The sequence below is a fragment of the Haliotis cracherodii genome, unplaced genomic scaffold, assembly GCF_022045235.1.
Source record: "Haliotis cracherodii isolate W230 unplaced genomic scaffold, xgHalCrac1.p SCAF_4, whole genome shotgun sequence".
In the NCBI taxonomy this organism is placed as follows: domain Eukaryota; kingdom Metazoa; phylum Mollusca; class Gastropoda; order Lepetellida; family Haliotidae; genus Haliotis; species Haliotis cracherodii.
The window spans coordinates 34,283,877-34,301,727 of record NW_027266297.1 but is presented as its reverse complement, the minus strand read 5'-3'; the positions used below and the strand labels follow the sequence as shown (position 1 = coordinate 34,301,727).

The 17,851-nt window shown below is 42.5% G+C and overlaps 5 non-coding genes and 1 pseudogene across 5 annotated transcripts; 4 read left to right on the top strand and 2 right to left on the bottom strand.

The window, feature by feature from the left end:
- Positions 1–2,681: 2,681 nt before the first annotated feature.
- Positions 2,682–13,920, bottom strand: LOC139478642 (uncharacterized; annotated as a pseudogene).
- On the top strand, positions 5,446–5,517 carry Trnah-gug (transfer RNA histidin (anticodon GUG)). The gene has a single exon. It is a non-coding gene; the product is annotated as a tRNA-His (tRNA).
- Trnah-gug (transfer RNA histidin (anticodon GUG)) lies at positions 6,597–6,668 on the top strand. Its single transcript has one exon. It is a non-coding gene; the product is annotated as a tRNA-His (tRNA).
- Trnah-gug (transfer RNA histidin (anticodon GUG)) lies at positions 7,741–7,812 on the top strand. The gene has a single exon. It is a non-coding gene; the product is annotated as a tRNA-His (tRNA).
- Trnah-gug (transfer RNA histidin (anticodon GUG)) lies at positions 10,405–10,476 on the top strand. The gene has a single exon. It is a non-coding gene; the product is annotated as a tRNA-His (tRNA).
- A 3,247-nt stretch (positions 13,921–17,167) lies between the features above and the next one.
- Positions 17,168–17,239, bottom strand: Trnac-gca (transfer RNA cysteine (anticodon GCA)). The gene has a single exon. It is a non-coding gene; the product is annotated as a tRNA-Cys (tRNA).
- Positions 17,240–17,851: the final 612 nt, after the last annotated feature.

The following is a 17,851-nucleotide window of genomic DNA, read 5'->3' as shown; positions in this document are numbered from 1 at the left end:
AAAAATGTAAGTACGATTTTGGGAGCCATGCGTTAGCGTGCGCTATAACCAAGTTAGCGGTTTATTGAAAGGCACAATACCGAGGAAACGCTGTACTTGAGATTTGCGTTCCGTATCGTGGCGTATCGATAAATGGGCCCACGTTTATCGTATATCGTATCGTGGGTCAAGTATCGCGATGCATCGGAATATCGGTGTATCGTTTCACCTTTATTCATGGGTTCAATGTGTGAAATCCATTACTGGTGTTCCGGTTGAATAATCCTGGAATATTGCTTGAGTATTGCTAAAAGATACATAAAACCCAACACATTCAGACCCGTGACTTCTGCAACCCATGCTTGCCATAAAAGGCGACTATGCTTGTCATGAGAGGCGACTAACGGGATGGGTGGTCAGGCTGCTGACTCGGTTGATGCATGTCATTGTATCCTAATTGCATGGATCGATGCTCATGATGTCAATCACTGGATTGTCTGGTCCAGACTCGATTATTTACAGACCGCTGTCATATAGCTGGAATATTGCTGAGTGCAGCCTTAAACAAACAAACATCTGTATTCTGAACTGTTTTTGTAAAATATTGTAGTGTTATCTTCAGAAGGTTTCCATGTATTAACTCCCAGGAGAGAGAAACCCTTTTCAGGTTACACTGCAATATTTGTCAGCCTTTTATCTTCACACAGCCCTGTCGTACTAATTTCCAGTGAATCTGTCAAATAAATGGATATATTTTATCATTCCGTTTGTAAACTGACTGAAATACTTGGCCTGCCTGTTATATATTGGATCAGTGAATCAGGCAATTTACAAATTGACTGATTTTACACATTGACTGTAGTATATTAGCCTATATCACTGTGACATGGTCGCCTCAACCTGTGATCTAACCAAACTTGTTCTCTGGAAGAGCTGGATTTATTCAACTTTCTTCATGTTCAAGGAATGCTGTCGGTAAACATCAGGCAATGACATCTGTGAGAACAAGCCGGCAAGATTCCTCATTGAACTTTTAACTGAAAACTATCTTTGACTGATGACTCCTGACGCTACAGATAACGAAAACCCAAACGTAGCCTAAAGACGTACACTGGGCGGAGATGTCCAATGTTATGGCGGCGACAAGACATAAAGGGATTTTTAATTCATGTGGTAACGATTATAAAAAAAAAAAATATTGATCGCCATGGTAAGAACATTGTAAAAAGTCACAATTGCAATAACGCTCCATGATGTCATTTGGTACAAGAACGTTTTCATACACGCACCACTTTTTACGCAACCATGAATCGTGACGTATCACTTCTGTGACGTCATAGACAACCACGCAGTCTTGACAATGTCGTGGAGCCAGCTGGTATGAATATGCGCGAGATCACGGGCAACTCGACGTTCTAAGTGACAAAGTTCATTACAATGGATGTCATATGCGGAAAGGTCTACCCGATATTAGAATGTGTAGCCAAGAACAATGGCGTCAACGCTCCGCTGGTTTCAAGTGTGGTGTTCGCAGGAGCATGCTATGCTTTGAATTACCCCACCGTTAGGAAAATCTTCAAGAGAAGGTTCCACAAACGTCTTCTTAAAGTTCTTCTGGTTGGACTCGGAGTGGGAGGCCTAGTCACGCTTCTGGTCATGCTCACTGCAGTTCAGACACGATGGAGCATGTGTCGTCTGCTTCGTATCTCGGGGCTTGGGAAGTCAAACCTCCAGTCCTCCATTGGATATATCGTGTGCTTCAACATGATTCTCGCATACCTGCGGTCAAAGCTGCTAAAGTTCACATACGGGAGGGTGAAAGACATGGTGGAATACTTCAGGTTTAGAAGCCGCAAGCCAGCGAAATATTTCTCGGACTACATCAAAGTGGAGCCAAAGATCACACGGAGTGGCACCATTTATGGTTAACTGTACAGACAATGTGTATAGAAAACTGTTGGATTATCTTCAAACGTGATAAAGAACAATTATGGATATATCCTTGTCAGTAAACATTTTCAAGGATACATTATTATTGGTACACCATGATGTAATTTAGGATTTGATTGTACAAATGTAGAATAGTTTCATGATCGTTTTTTACTCTACACCTTCAAATTATATTTTGTACTGTTAGAGCTTGTCACTTTTAAGTGTTGAAGGATATCTCATGAGAAAATAGGTATTTTTTGTATATGAATGCTTTAATAATGAAGTAATACTATTGTCAACCTCTGCCACAAGGAATCCTATTTTCCTTAAGGGGGAATGTCCATTGATATAATATTATTAAAAGTACAATTGTTGAATTTATAAAACACGTGTTGTTCTATATATATAATTACTTTATAAACCAGATTACCATTTTCTAGTCTTGAAAACGGACATCTAGTATGCCCAGCGTAAATCAATAAGGAAAAATGATTTCCCCCAGTATTTTATGAAACGTGGTTAAAAGAAATATCCAAACAAGAAACATGGCATTCAATATATTTATTAGTTTCATATGGTCGTTGCCGTAATGGTGGCCATGAGAGCGCCTGAGGCGAAGTTTCCAGCCAGAAGATGTTTGCAAAGAGTCCTGGTTTGCGAGAATCCCATGGCCACTGTCCGTGCCATAAATCAGCATTGTAATAAATCATGTAGTGGGAGTTTGTGTGCAGAACCAGGCCGATGTCAGCAGCAGCGATGCTGATGGTGCCTCACACACACAGCTTGTCCTGGCAGCTACCTCGACACATGGAGCACGGCGCGCCGTGGGTGTAGGGGTTGAAGCCCATGACGTTGCCCCTGGAAACAAACATATACATACGGTATATGAACTCACACACACGAAGGTTAATGTATGCACGGATTACACTCCAAAATAATTTGTACAAACAAAACTGATCAACACTCATACACCTAGATATCCTAACAGAGGAACTATCCAAAATACCAAAAAAATAAACACAAATAGGTAAATACATTAAGAAATAATATAAAAATAATTAAACGAAACTGATGAACAAATGAAATATATAAAAAATATCCAGCTTTTATATTTGGAAACAAACTTTAAAAAAATATCGACTTCAACCAACTTGATTAAAATCATTTAGAAAAAAAATCTCTAAATATAAAAATATTCCAAGGGGTCATTTACATTTACAGTCATTGCGTCAGGGTCTGTCTGGACCATCTTCGATTATTTACAACCCGATGTCATAAATCCTGGAATAATGCGGCTTAAACAACAAACGAACAAGACTTTGCGAGAGCAAGTGACGGCAACTCACGGCGGAGAGTAGAAGCAGGCAAGGAGATACATATCGGGGCAGCGTTTGGCGGCACATCCCACGTTCGTCGTGCTGGACCAGATCATCTGTAAAGAAAGTAGCATACATACTCATGCATGTGTATGTTTTATTTGCAAATTTTCTTACTTACAGGACAACGAATATATGTCCATATTGTAAGCACGTATGATTTATGAGGTTAAATGCGCTTCCATTTGATTTCGTCTCATAATTACACAAACAATGGGGTTTCCACACAAATGTAGCCAGCGATTTTCTAATGCTACTCCATGTTTGTAGTACATTCTCCCGTAAACACTTACTTCCCTATTCAACCCGTGAAGATCCTGGGTAGAATAGGTCTTCAGCAACCCATGCTTGCTGTATAAAAGGCGACTGACTATGCTTGTCGCAAGAGGCGACTAACGGGATCGGGTGGTCAGGCTCGCTGACTTGGTTGATACATGTCATCATATCCCAATTGCGTGAATCGATGCTCATGATGTCAATCACTGGATCGTCTGATCCAGACTCGATTATTTACAGACCGCCTTCATATAGCTGGAATATTGCTGAGTGCGGTGTTAAACAACAAACCAACCAACCTTTTCGTCTTTATTTAAGCACAGGCCTCATTTTACCAATCAAGGAACATATATTATTTTGCGGGACAATTTATTTTCATATTCATCAGGATATAAGTATTGCATTGACTCCCTGGTCGCAGTCGACATCAATCCTCTTCCCTCACTACCTAACACTTACCATGACAGTTGGTAGCCCAGTGGGGAGGACAATCGCTCGATAAGTCGGATACAGGGTTCTATTCTCAAACTGGCTGCCTTGCGCAGTACGAGCTTGTCCCAGTTGATACACACCATATCCAATCGTAAATACTTTACAATACACAAGAAATATGTCGTTGTCAGAAGTTCTTGTGACCCACCTGTGTATAGTGGCCAGTGGCAGCCGAGAACTCGTCCCCGTATCGCCAGCTGTTTTTCTCGTCGTACCAGCCGTTGATGCCGTAGTCGACGAGGCTGTCGATGTTCATGAGTGACCCTCCTACCATGGCGAGGTTCTCCCCCCGTCCTCCTTGTTGGTGCTCCATCACACAGCGCTGTATCCACGAGTTTGCCTCACTCGCCAACTGCTTGTCCCACCGCTGAAGTCATCATCATCGATATTATTATTGTCTTCACCACAATTATTGACGCAATCATCAACACCACCATCAATATTATTCTCGTTTTCGCCACCATTGTCAAAACCATCATCATCGTTATCATAATCATCATCTATATTATTCTCGTCTTCACATCATGATTACAAACACCATCGGCATTACCGTCTTTATCACCAATAGAAAGAACACAATTATATCCTTATCTTTGTAATCAATGGTATTACCGTCTCCATCAGCAGCTTCGTCACCATTGAAAGATCATAATCATCATCTAAAAAAACTCCACCACCCTCCACCTAATTATCAGCCTCAGTATCATTATTGTCTTAATCGCCGAGAACATAATCAAACACAATCATCATCATCATCATCATCATCATCATCATCATCATCATCATATTTGGTATCTTACAACTTTATAGGGGGCACGGGTGGCCCAGTCGCCTAAGGCACCGCGATTCGCTGTGCAGAGTTGCGTCCCTTGGGCACGACAGAAACCTATGATTGTGAGTTCGAATCCCGGTTCGCCCCGATTATGTTTCTAGGTTTGTCAGCACCATACCCGTGCTCGTGGGTTTCACCGAAGTGGTAAATGTCTGAGACCTGCATCACTTCGGGCTTTCCTTCCACATTAAGCTGACACGCCGTGATATAACTGGAATACTGTTAAAAGCGGCGTTAAACCCAACTCACTCACTCACTCTTACAACTTTATAAGCTTCATCAAATGGCAGTCTGAACGTCGTCATCAATAAAGGTTTCTACACTTTTAAAGATATAACGATATTTTAACTTTCATATTACACTGTGTGTGCACTAAGCCATCTCTTTTCGACTGTCACTGTGTGTCGACAAAAACACGGAAGAGAACGAATATGACCGAAGTGTCCCGTTTCTCTGTTGAACAATGTGCCGTGCCATGACCTGCTTTCTACTGATAAGCACTTCACAAAGATAAGATCCTGTTGTTGAAGTACTCGGCTTTTGTCATGGGGCACTTCAGCCGTGATCGTCTAGTGGTTAGGACTTTGCGTTGTGGCCGCAAGAACCCCGGTTCGAATCCGGGTCACGGCATGTGTCTCTATGTTTTTAAAGTCGTATTTCAACAAAAAATAATGTTTGATGAAATACTTTCTCTTTCGTTTGATGAAATACTATTCTTTTCATTTGAATGTGCTTATGAATTAGACAAAATCCGGTTCAATTTAAACCGCTTTACGCGTAAAGGAGTGCGTGTTAAAAGCTCGTATGTCTCATATCCTTATATGGCATCATGGTATACTGAGTCATGCTTCAGTTCACGAAAAAGTACCTTTGGTTGAAATGAGACGATACTTTTCATCTCCACTTGATGACCCCACTAATGTAATGGTGCAGTTATGGTCCGACATCGACAGACCAACAATATCACAATCGTAAGTCTCTGTGAAGATCCGGGTTAGAATTGGTCTTCAGCAACCCATGCTTGCCGTAAGAGGCGACTAATATGATCGGGTGTTCAGGCTCGCAGACTTGGTTGATGCATGTCATCGTATCCCTATTGCGTGGATCGATGCTCAGGATGTCGATCACTGGATTGTCTGGTCCAGACTCGATTATTTACAGACCGCCGTCATCTACCTAGACTATTGCTGAGTGCAGCGTCAAACAACAAACAAACAAAACCGTCTCCATCAGCAGCTTCATCACCATTGTAAGATCATCGTCAGCAGCATCATATACATAAATAATCTCCACCACCCTCCACCTAACTATCAGCATCAATATTATTATCGTCTTAAACGCCGAGAACATAATCAAACAGTCATCGTCATCGTCATCATCATCATCATCATCAGCAGCAGCAGCATATGTTTAACTGACATCTTACCACTTCTCAAATGACAATCTGAACGTCGTCATCAATATTCAGTGAAGGTTTCTATACTTTAACGATATTTTAACTTTCATATCACACTGTGTACGCACTAAGCCATCCCTCATCGACTGTCACTGTGTGTCGACAAAAACACGGAAGAGAACGAATATGACCGAAGTGTCCCGTTTCTCTGTTGAACAATGTGCCGTGCCATGACCTGCTTTCTACTGACAAGCACTTCACAAAGATAAGATCCTGTTGTTGAAGTAATCGGCTTTTGTCATGGGGCACTTCAGCCGTGATCGTCTAGTGGTTAGGACTTTGCGTTGTGGCCGCAAGAACCCCGGTTCGAATCCGGGTCACGGCATGTGTCTCTATGCTTTTAAAGTCGTATTTTAACAAAAATAATGTTTGATGAATATACGAATTTCATTTTCGTTTGATGAAATACAATTATTTTTGAACGTACTTATAAATTAGACAAAATCTTCTTCAATTTATACCACTTTACGCGTAAAGGAGTGCGTGTTTAAAGCCTTTATGTATCATATCCTTATATGGTATCATGCTTCAGTTCACGAAAAAGTACCTTTGGTTGAAATGAGACGACACTTTTCATCTCCGCTTGATAATCCCACTTATTTAAATGTGCGGTTATGGTCTCACATCGATAGCCCAAAAATATCACAATCGTAAGTCCCAGTGAAGATCCGGGTTAGAATAGGTCTTCAGCAACCCATGCTTGCTGTAAGAGGCGACTAACGGGATCAGGTGGTCAGGCTCGCAGACTTGGTTGATGCATGTCATCGTATCCCTATTGCGTGGATCGATGCTCAGGATGTCTATCACTGGATTGTCTGGTCCAGATTCGATTATTTACAGACCGCCGTCATCTACCTAGACTATTGCTAAGTGCAGCGTCAAACAACAAACAAACAAAACCGTCTCCATCAGCAGCTTCATCACCATTGTAAGATCATCGTCAGCAGCATCATATTCATAAATAATCTCCACCACCCTCCACCTAACTATCAGCATCAATATTATTTTCGTCTTAATCGCCGAGAACATTATCAAACAGTCATCGTCATCATCATCATCATCATCATCATCAGCAGCAGCAGCATCTATTTAATTGACATCTTACCACTTCAACAACTTCTCAAATGACAATCTGAACGTCGTCATCAATATTCAGTGAAGGTTTCTACACTTTAACGTTATTTTAACTTTCATATTACACTGTGTGTGCACTAAGCCATCTCTCATCGACTGTCACTGTGTGTCGACAAAAACACGGAAGAGAATGAATATGACCGAAGTGTACGGTTTCTCTGTTGAACAATGAACCGTGCCATGACCTGTTTTCTACTGACAAGCACTTCACAAAGATAAGATCCTGTTGTTGAAGTAATCGGCTTTTGTCATGGGGCACTTCAGCCGTGATCGTCTAGTGGTTAGGACTTTGCGTTGTGGCCGCAAGAACCCCGGTTCGAATCCGGGTCACGGCATGTGTCTCTATGTTTTTTAAGTCGTATTTCAACAAAAATAATGTTTGATGAATATACGAATTTCTCTTTCGTTTGGTGAAATACTGTTATTTTCATTTGAATGTGCTTATGAATTAGACAAAATCCGGTTCAATTTAAACCGCTTTAACGCGTAAAGGAGTGCGTGTTAAAAGCTCGTTTGTCTCATATCCTTATATGGCATCATGGTATACTGAGTCATGCTTCAGTTCACGAAAAACTACCATTTGTTGAAATGAGGCGATACTTTTCATTTCCACTTGATAACCCCACTAATGTAATGGTGCGGTTATGCCCCCACATCGACAGACCAACAATATCACAATCGTAAGTCCCAGTGAAGATCCGGGTTAGAATAGGTCTTCAGCAACCCATGTTTTTTGCTGTAAGAGGCGACTAACGGGATCGGGTGGTCAGGCTCGCAGACTTGGTTGATGCATGTCATCGTATCCCTATTGCTCGGATCGATGCTAATGATGTCGATCACTGGGTTGTCTGGTCCAGACTCGATTATTTACAGACCGCCGTCATGTAGCTGGACTATTGCCGAGTGCAGCGTTAAACAAGAAACAAACAAAACCGTCTCAATCAGCAGCTTCATCACCATTGTGAGATCATCATCATCAGCATCATATATACTCAACAACAAACGTTCCTGTGACACCAATATTTTAGTGTATTTTTCAAAGAAGTTAAGTTTGGTTTTCAATATTGTAGTACATGTATGGAATCAAGTCACAAAAACGCAACTGCTACAGAAAAGCATGCATTCCATGCAAAAGTTGACTTTTATGCAAGCCCCATGCATTTCACTACCAAAGAATGGGTATAAAAACATGTGCGTCTACGGGATTCCATATGCATTGTTTAGCATCGTGCTGACAACAACCACTCAGAAAAACAACAAAATTACGCAATTATTCAACATTACGAAATGCCACGCCTGTCCGAAAATGAGCGTCTGCGAGCTATTGGTATACTTGAAGCAGGATCGAGTCAACGTGATGGTGCAAGACAATTTAACGTCTACACAAAACACCATTTGGTGTTTATGGGAACGTTGGCAACAGACGAATGCAGTCAGAGACCATCCTCGGAGTGGCAGGCCACGCGTAATCAATAATCGACAAGACAACTGGATACGAACAACACACCTACGAAATCGATTCCAGCCAGCAACATTGACTGCAAGAAGCATCCCTGGCCTTCGACGAATATCTTCACAAACCGTACGTCGCCGCCTCAGATGTGCAGGGATTGTCGCCAGAAGACCCGCCAGACGTCCATTTTTGACAGGAAACCACCGTCAAGCACGTCTACAGTGGGCGGACAGCGTCTACGCTGGACGGCCATGCAGTGGGGACAAGTTCTATTCACTGACGAGTCTCGTTTTCACCTCAGCCACAGCGATGGACGGATTCGAGTGTACCGACGTCGAGGTGAACATTACGTCAATCATTGTGTCATGGAAGAAGATCGGTTCGGGGGCGGCAGCGTTTTGGTATAAGGTGGGATTACAGCAAGACAGAGGACCCGTTTGGTAGTGGTAGAGGGAAATCACAATGGACAGCGCTACCGCGACGAGATCATCGGCCCTGTTGTTCCACCGTTTTTGCGTCGCAATGGCCCAGGCATTACCTTTCAACATGACAACGCCCGGCCTCATATTGCTCGACTTGTTCAGGATTCTCTTCAACAAAACAACGTGCATGTCATCCCTGGCCGGCCTCGCTCCCCTGATCTCTCACCAATCGAGCACATGTGGGATGAGATTGATCGGCGCCTTCGACGTCAACCACGTGTTCCACAGACACTCCAGGAACTTCGAAACATGCTCCAGCATATATGGACAGATATCCCACCGGACTTTGTGCGACGTCTGGTCCATTCCATGAGATGAAGATGTGTTGCTTGCATCGCAACCAGAGGTGGACACACACGCTACTGATTTGTAAATTGACATTTTGGCATGTTCATGTGGTTTTTTTTTAATGAAATCACGCATTTTCTGAAGTCAGTATGGCAAATTAAACCATTGAACACTTACAGGAGTCTTTTTATCTGTTGCAAACCGACATTGTTTCACATTTGATAAAAAATATAACTTTGCATTAAATCTTATTTAATGTCACAGGAACTTTTGTTGTTCAGTATACATAAATAATCTCCACAACCCTCCACCTAACTATCAGCATCAATATTATTATCGTTTTAATCGCCAGGAACATAATCAAACAGTCATCATCATCAGCATCATCTATTTAATTTACATCTTACCACTTCAACAACTTCTCAAATGACAATCTGAACGTCGTCATCAATATTCAATGAAGGTCACTTTCAAAGATATAACGATATTTTAACTTTCATATTACACTGTGTGTGCACTAAGCCATCTCTTTTCGACTGTCACGGTGTGTCGACAAAAACACGGAAGAGAACGAATATGACCGAAGTGTCCCATTTCTCTGTTGAACAATGTGCCGTGCCATGATCTGTTTTCTACTGACAAGCACCTTCACAAAGATAAGATCCTGTTGTTGAAGTACTCGGCTTTTGTCATGGGGCACTTCAGCCGTGATCGTCTAGTGGTTAGGACTTTGCGTTGTGGCCGCAAGAACCCAGGTTCGAATCCGGGTCACGGCATGTGTCTCTATGTTTTTAAAGTCGTATTTCAACAAAAATAATGTTTGATGAATACACGAATTTCTCTTTCGTTTGGATGAAATAAAATTATTTTGAACGTACTTATATATTAGACAAAATCTTCTTCAATTTAAACCACTTTACGCGTAAAGGAGTGCGTGTTTAAAGCCTTTATGTATCATATCCTTATATGGTATCATGCTTCAGTTCACGAAAAAGTACCTTTGGTTGAAATGAGACGACACTTTTCATCTCCGCTTGATAATCCCACTTATTTAAATGTGCGGTAATGGTCTCACATCGATAGCCCAAAAATATCACAATCGTAAGTCCCCGTGAAGATCCGGGTTAGAATAGGTCTTCAGCAACCCATGCCATAAGAGGCGACTAACGGGATCAGGTGGTCAGGCTCGCAGACTAGGTTGATGCATGTCATCGTATCCCTATTGCGTGGATCGATGCTCAGGATGTCGGTAACTGGGTTGTCTGGTCCAGATTCGATTATTTACAGACCGCCGCCATATAGCTGGACTATTGCCGAGTGCGGCGTTAAACAACAACAACAACAACAACCAACCAACCAAACAAACAAACAACGGTGAAACCAAGATTTGATTCACACACAGTATACCCACGTTGGGAATCGATGTTCGGCATGTGAAGCCAACACTTTAACCACTACCCCTCGCCCCATACATACTTGAAAGAGATTTTTATAACAATTCTGTCTCTTTTGTGAAAACGGTTTCAGTCTCATTAAAATCAGATCTGAGATTTAGTCAGCAGTAGCGAGAATTAAGATAGCGTGGATCAATCCTCATGATGTCATACACCTTTTGATGAGTGCGGCGTTAAACGGTAAAGAACGAATATGACAGAAGCGCCTTGTTTCTCTCTTGAGCAGCGTGACTTAGGACTGTATCATGACCATCATTATGCCGACATCAACCCCCCTCCCCCACCCCCCCCACCCCCCCAAGGTAACATGTTATTATTGAATATTTGTAAGCACAGGTGACCATGGTAAACCCCATTTCACCCTTCGGCTGACGTATAAATCAAACGTTCTTCCCAAATCATTAATTTCGTCAGCTGTCAACAGTCTTTCATCAGACGGCACCGTCTGACAGACAGTCATGCTTCAGGACAAAACCAGTGCTTGTTGTGATCAACAGTAGCCCGTTGTCTACATTCTGAGTCATCAAGGATAAATGAGGCCATATCGGATACTTGACCTCGACGGTGGTATTACTTATGTGATAGGTGGAGTCTGCTTCCGTATGTTTTTCTAATTCGGACAGATTTCACAATGAGCGTATGTTTTGTCATCTTTAGAAAAGTTTGGAAGACTTCAGTCCCTTATTATCATTTCAATTGTTTCATATATCACTTTCTTTTTTCTTAAAGTACACTTCTGATATTTAAAGTCGAAATATTGTATTTTCTGTTGAAACGAACTTGACCTTAACCATACATCCTCATTTATCCAGTGTATTACACCTCATTCTATTTGGACAAATCCCCAGGACCCGCATCGTTTCTGAGATGGCGTCATCACAGATAGCACAGATGGCGACAGCACAGAATTTCCTTCGCACAGGACAGTGATTAGATTGGACGGCCTTTTCTATAGGGTCGTGACATTCGAATCTGGCTCAAAAGTGAACGATGATGGCTTATGGGAGGTGGGTAATTATCAACAAACACATATGAAACACTGGATTATCGTGGACGGGAAATAGGAGGCAGTAGAGTTAGTGGTCAAGGAGAGTTCAAGTTCGTTGCACTCCAAGCTAACAGTATTCATATAACTGAGTGAGCGAATATGGTTTTTTTGCCGCTTTGAGCACTATTCCAGCAATATCACGGCGGGGGACACCAAATATGTGCTTCACACATCGACCTATGTGGTGAGGTGACGGTGAGGTGAAATGGGGTTTAACGTCGGGTCCAAGATTATTGCACTTATATAGCGACGTGCATGCACGTGTGTGTGTGTGTGTGTGTGTGTGTGTGTGGCTGCTTGTACTAGTCCGAACTGATGCCGATTTATAGTGCTAGCCCAATGTGATACTTTGCCGCAGTTTAACATGAATACCCACAGTATACTGACTCCGAGCCGACCAGTCCTTGTTTTAGCCCCTTATATAATACCGAGCGCCAGACAGGGTAACAACAAGTACAATCTTTTAACGTCTTTTGGCCTATGTGGTGAATCGAACCTGGGTGTTCGTTGTGAAGAGAGAACGCTTTAACAACTATACTACCCTACCTATACTATTCATATGAATACAACTGTAACATACGTCTGATGTCAACTACAGTTTACCAGCATCTGATATACACAAGAAAACAGTATTTTGTATTACAGAAAAGCAATCGAACACATGAGTGAGTGGGTTGGGTTTTACGCCGCTTTTAACAGTATTCCTGTTATATCACGGCGTGTCAGCTTAATGTGGGAGGAAAGCCCGAAGTGATGCAGGTCTAAGACGTTTACCACTTCGGTGAAACCCACGAGCACGGGTATGGCACTGACAAACCTAGAAACATAATCGGGGCGAACCGGGATTCGAGCCACAATCATAGGTTTCTGTCGTGCCCAAGGGACGCAACTTTGCACAGCGAATCGCGGCGCCTTAGACGACTGGGCCACCCGTGCCTCCTCGAACACATGAATAACCAGATAGCGAATGTCAGCATCTTACCATGAGGTGCATGTCGGCAGCACCAAGTTCCCGTCGAGCGTTGTTGTGGGCAGTGAGCATCTGCTGGACGTGTCTGGACGTCAGACCATATCCGGCCGAGGCGCCTCCCGCACCGGAAGTCGTCGGCAGGGCAGGAATGACGTTGCGAGGCGGGTTGATTCTGCGTTGAATACTGGTTCTCGGATTTTCGCTGACGAAGTCCATGCCATTTAAACCAAACTGACTTTCAAAGGATTGAAACACATCCGGGATTCTTTGCCGACGAACCTGTTGCCTCCGTTGAGTGGTCCTCTGAGGCTGTCGCCGGATGGTCCAGCTGAAACTTCTCTGTCCCGGGGTGGACATCATACTCTGGAGGAGTCCGGTGAGGTCCAGACCACCAGCACCACCCTGGGAATTCCCAGAACGTTGAATTATTCTTGTCCCCCCGGCCCCTCCGGGATAGGACGTTCTGGACGTCCTTAAGACTCTCCTGATTGTCCTTCGTGGTTGGTAGTGGCGCGGACAACCCGGTTCCACCCGCCCGTGTATTGTATGCATTACCCCCAGATTGTATCATGAAGTTCCCCTGGGGTAGAATTTCGCCCCCTCCGAATCCACTGTCAATGAAATGGCCACCCTCATGGCCCGATAAGATCAGTTCTTGCCCAAAGTCAAAGTTACCAATTCCTTGTCCAGGGATTTCAACGATGCTGAGGAAACAGAGCAGCAGTGACACCAGGCTTGTCGACGACATCCTTCTGAGAGAACTGTTGTGAAAATTCCAATCGAACAACTAACAGCACAGTCCGAAAAAATTCAACAATATGATACCTGGAAAGGATGTGGTGTTTATAAACACTAACGAATTAAGACATACTTGGTAGTTCCCGTCAGAGATCGCTGTCGTCGGATCATGCAGGTTAGTGTGACAGACGGGGGACACGGGGCTGAGATCACAGGGACTCTTATAGCTGCAGGGGAGGGGTGTAACACGTGCTGACTGGAAGATTGAAGTGTGGGGCCTCTGTGTGACACAAGCGCCTGTACCCCCAGGCAGGTAGTGAAGTCTGAATAGCATTTATCACGGGGGTGCTTCACGAGACACCATCACACACACTCTTCTTGTGATGTAATGTTTGTACTGTAAAAGTTATATAACACATCTTCCAGCCTTTTCTCGCTCATTCGCAAGAAAACTATTGGTCTACAGCTGCTTATTTATTAGTTTAATGCATGTTCAAGTCACCATATGGAATTATGTATTGATAAAAAAATGTATACTAATTAACCGATATCTTGTGTATACATTTAGTTACGTCAATGTATCGCTCATGCAAGTATGTTCCTTCGAATACCTACCCTCGAGTGGTCCTGTGGGGTTAACGCAGACCAACACAGTGTACCAGTCTCGAAAACATAATTCAGTCTGTCATATCGTTTCACAAACTATAATAGTACTTGTTTATTGGCATTTGTCGTTGTCAAATCCATATTAAGTCATTTTCAAGTCAGCATGTATCAATCACATGGGCTATCTTTTCACCGTGAACAAAACTATTTCAAACAAGTCTGGAGAGGTACGTCGTGTCTCAACAATAACGGTCAAACCCCATACAGTCGACCGCCTCCGTGGGCTAGTGGACGAGCGTCCGCGCGTCATAACAAAAGACGTTAAAAGATGGTACTTGTTGTTACCCTGCCTGGTGCTCGGCATTAAGGGGCTAAAACAAGGACTGGTCGCCTCAGGGTCAGTATATTGTGTCTCAGTGGGGTATTCATGTTAAACTGCGGCATGGTATCTCAGTGAGCTAGCACTATAAATCGGTATCAGTCTGGACTTGTACAAGCAGCCACACAAACACACACACATACATGCACGTCGCTATATAAGTGCAATAATCTTGGACGCGACGTTAAACCCCATTTCACCTCACCTCACCTCACCATACAGTCATGCAATGACTGACGTAATCCCTTGCTTCAAAATCTTCCAGTTTGTGGCCTGGAAATTCTCGATTATCAAGTATATTAAGTATCGACTCTATTACCATAAAGACATCATTATAGAATGGAGATAGAATATATTCGATAATCGAGGATTGTATGCATAAACCGTGTTTTGTGTCCCGTATTAACAGATTCAGTCTTGTCCGATAATCGTGGTTCCGCTGCACACTGTCATGCCCTTAGCTAAATCATCACTGCTGTAGATATCAAATTGTTAAATATAAGTTGCACTGCACATTGTACATATTTGCAAATATTTCCTCTTCCTTAGGTCGTATTTTTTTAGAACAATGTATTTTTTTACAAGTTGTATCCAACACACCCTATTTATTTACTGAGCACCATCAACCAATGTATTCAGTTTCACTAATAACAAACAAGAAAAATGACGTTATTTTTTTTTCACAAAACGAATTGTTCACTTATTTCACCGATGCCAACAAACTATTCATTTTGGACATATTTCTGAACAAACTATTTGTTTAGGAGATAAACATACTGTGTTTTCAATGTAGTGCTAGATTACCTGTAGATTTAACCGCGCTAAATTGAATTTGGAACCGAACGCACAGTATGTTTATCTCCATTCTACCATGACTAAATAAAACGCAAACTCTTTGGTGTTAGCAAATATACTGAGTGAGGTTATCGATCTGAATTACGGAATCACCGAACACAATATGGCGCTGTATATATACTCAAACAGTTTGTTTACACCGTAATACTTCACTCGAACATATTACAGGAATTGAAAGCATATAACCACGGCAACTTGCAATTGGTAAGCTAACATGAGGAGGGCATCCCTAAAGAAAACAAAGCAAGCTTCGCAAGGCTATCGCTCTACATCGCGCGTCATCATTATGACGTCATATCGCTCATTGTGACGCAAAAGATATGACTTCACAGTCGTATATATATAGAAAAGCGCCAAAATTCCAAGCTCTCTGTTGTCTCCAAAACGTAAATACTTTACCTTTGTAGATTTCTATCGTGTTTTCTGCACGAAATGTATTGCCACACAATCTTTGAATAGTGTAGTAACCGCATATGTGCATTATGTAACCTGTAATTGTAGATATAATTGTTTAAATATGCCTACCGACAATGACTGAAAATAGTAATATTCTATGAATATTAGCTTCCGCGGTGATGCGGCCGTCAAAACAGCTGTTTCAATCAGTGGGGGCTTATTGTGATTTAACAGCCTCGGATTGACCAATCACAATCGAGTAAATTCCAAATTCATGGTAGAATTAAATAATATCTCCCCCCACTCCCCACCTCAACAGAAATAAATGGATGCTGTTAACGGGATCGGTTGGTCAGGCTCGCTGACTTGGTCCATGCATGTCATCGTATCGCAGTGGCGTAGATCGATGCTCATGATCTGCATCGTCTGGTCCAGAGTCGGTTATTTACAGACCGTCGTCATATAGCTGGAATATTGCAGAGCGCGACGTGAAACAACTAACCAACAATCAAACACATATAAAAATCACACTCTCGTAGAGAGATCTTCCTCTCCCATCTCAGCATGTGAAATGGGTAGCTTTAATTGAATGAACAAGAAGTGAATGTCAAAATTGTGCATAATAATCTGTTTATGATTGTGGTCGTCTGATTCCCCCCCCCCCCCCCCCCCCCCCCCCGCCCCCACATTTAACCGATTAATTGTTCGTTTTTTTTATATAGTTATTAATTTGTTTCGCACCATGAACTATTCTATTCACATGTGTTTTAGAAATTTTAAGAATGATTGAAATTGGAAGATTATTTAATTTCACCTGCCTTATCATAAGTGATGCAAAATAATTGTTTCGTGCAGTAACACTGCTGCCCACCTAAAAACTATGATTTCTCTTTAGTATGCGTGTAAGTAAAACAAACAAAAGACACTTATCCTTTTCAACGCTGACAGATAGATTGCTTGTATCTAGTTTGGCGCGTTGGTAGGACGACATTCCCAAAACGTAAAACATAGCAAAAGGTGAAGGGGGCACCCGGGATCGAACCGGGGACCTCTCGATCTGCAGTCGAATGCTCTACCACTGAGCTATACCCCCTTATTTTCCGCTTGTCATTTTAGCTACATATTCCACCGTTCAATAGTACACGAGCTAAATTTAGTAACAGATGAAGCGTTCAGCGTTAGTCACCACACAAACTCGGCTCCGGTCTGCCGATTGTTTGAACACCGCGCATGCGAAACAGTCAACGTGCACCAGTTTATGACCGCATTGCCTGGATATTATTGCATTCGGGACTATCCCATTCGAGGACCGCTATATTCTCCATTCGTGACCACACGAGAAATTCCGGCTAAAGTAGGTCGTAAATGGATAAAACTAATCCATTCGTCACCGCAAATGACAACTAATCACGGAACGGACGAAGCCGACTATTCCGTATTAAAGGGACGTTATTCTACATGCGCTATATTTATAGAAGCTCTTGTAAAATCATAGTTAGGACCCGTACGGTACGAAACGAGTGTAGTTTTAACAATCTTCCAGCAATATCACGGCGCGGGACACCAGAACTGGGCTTCACACATTGTACCCATGTGGGGAATCAAACTCGAGCAATCGGAGTGACGAGCGAACGCTTTAACCAAATGGCTAAACAATCGTCTCAAAATAACTAAAAATAGTTTTTCGTAAATAAGACCACAAAAA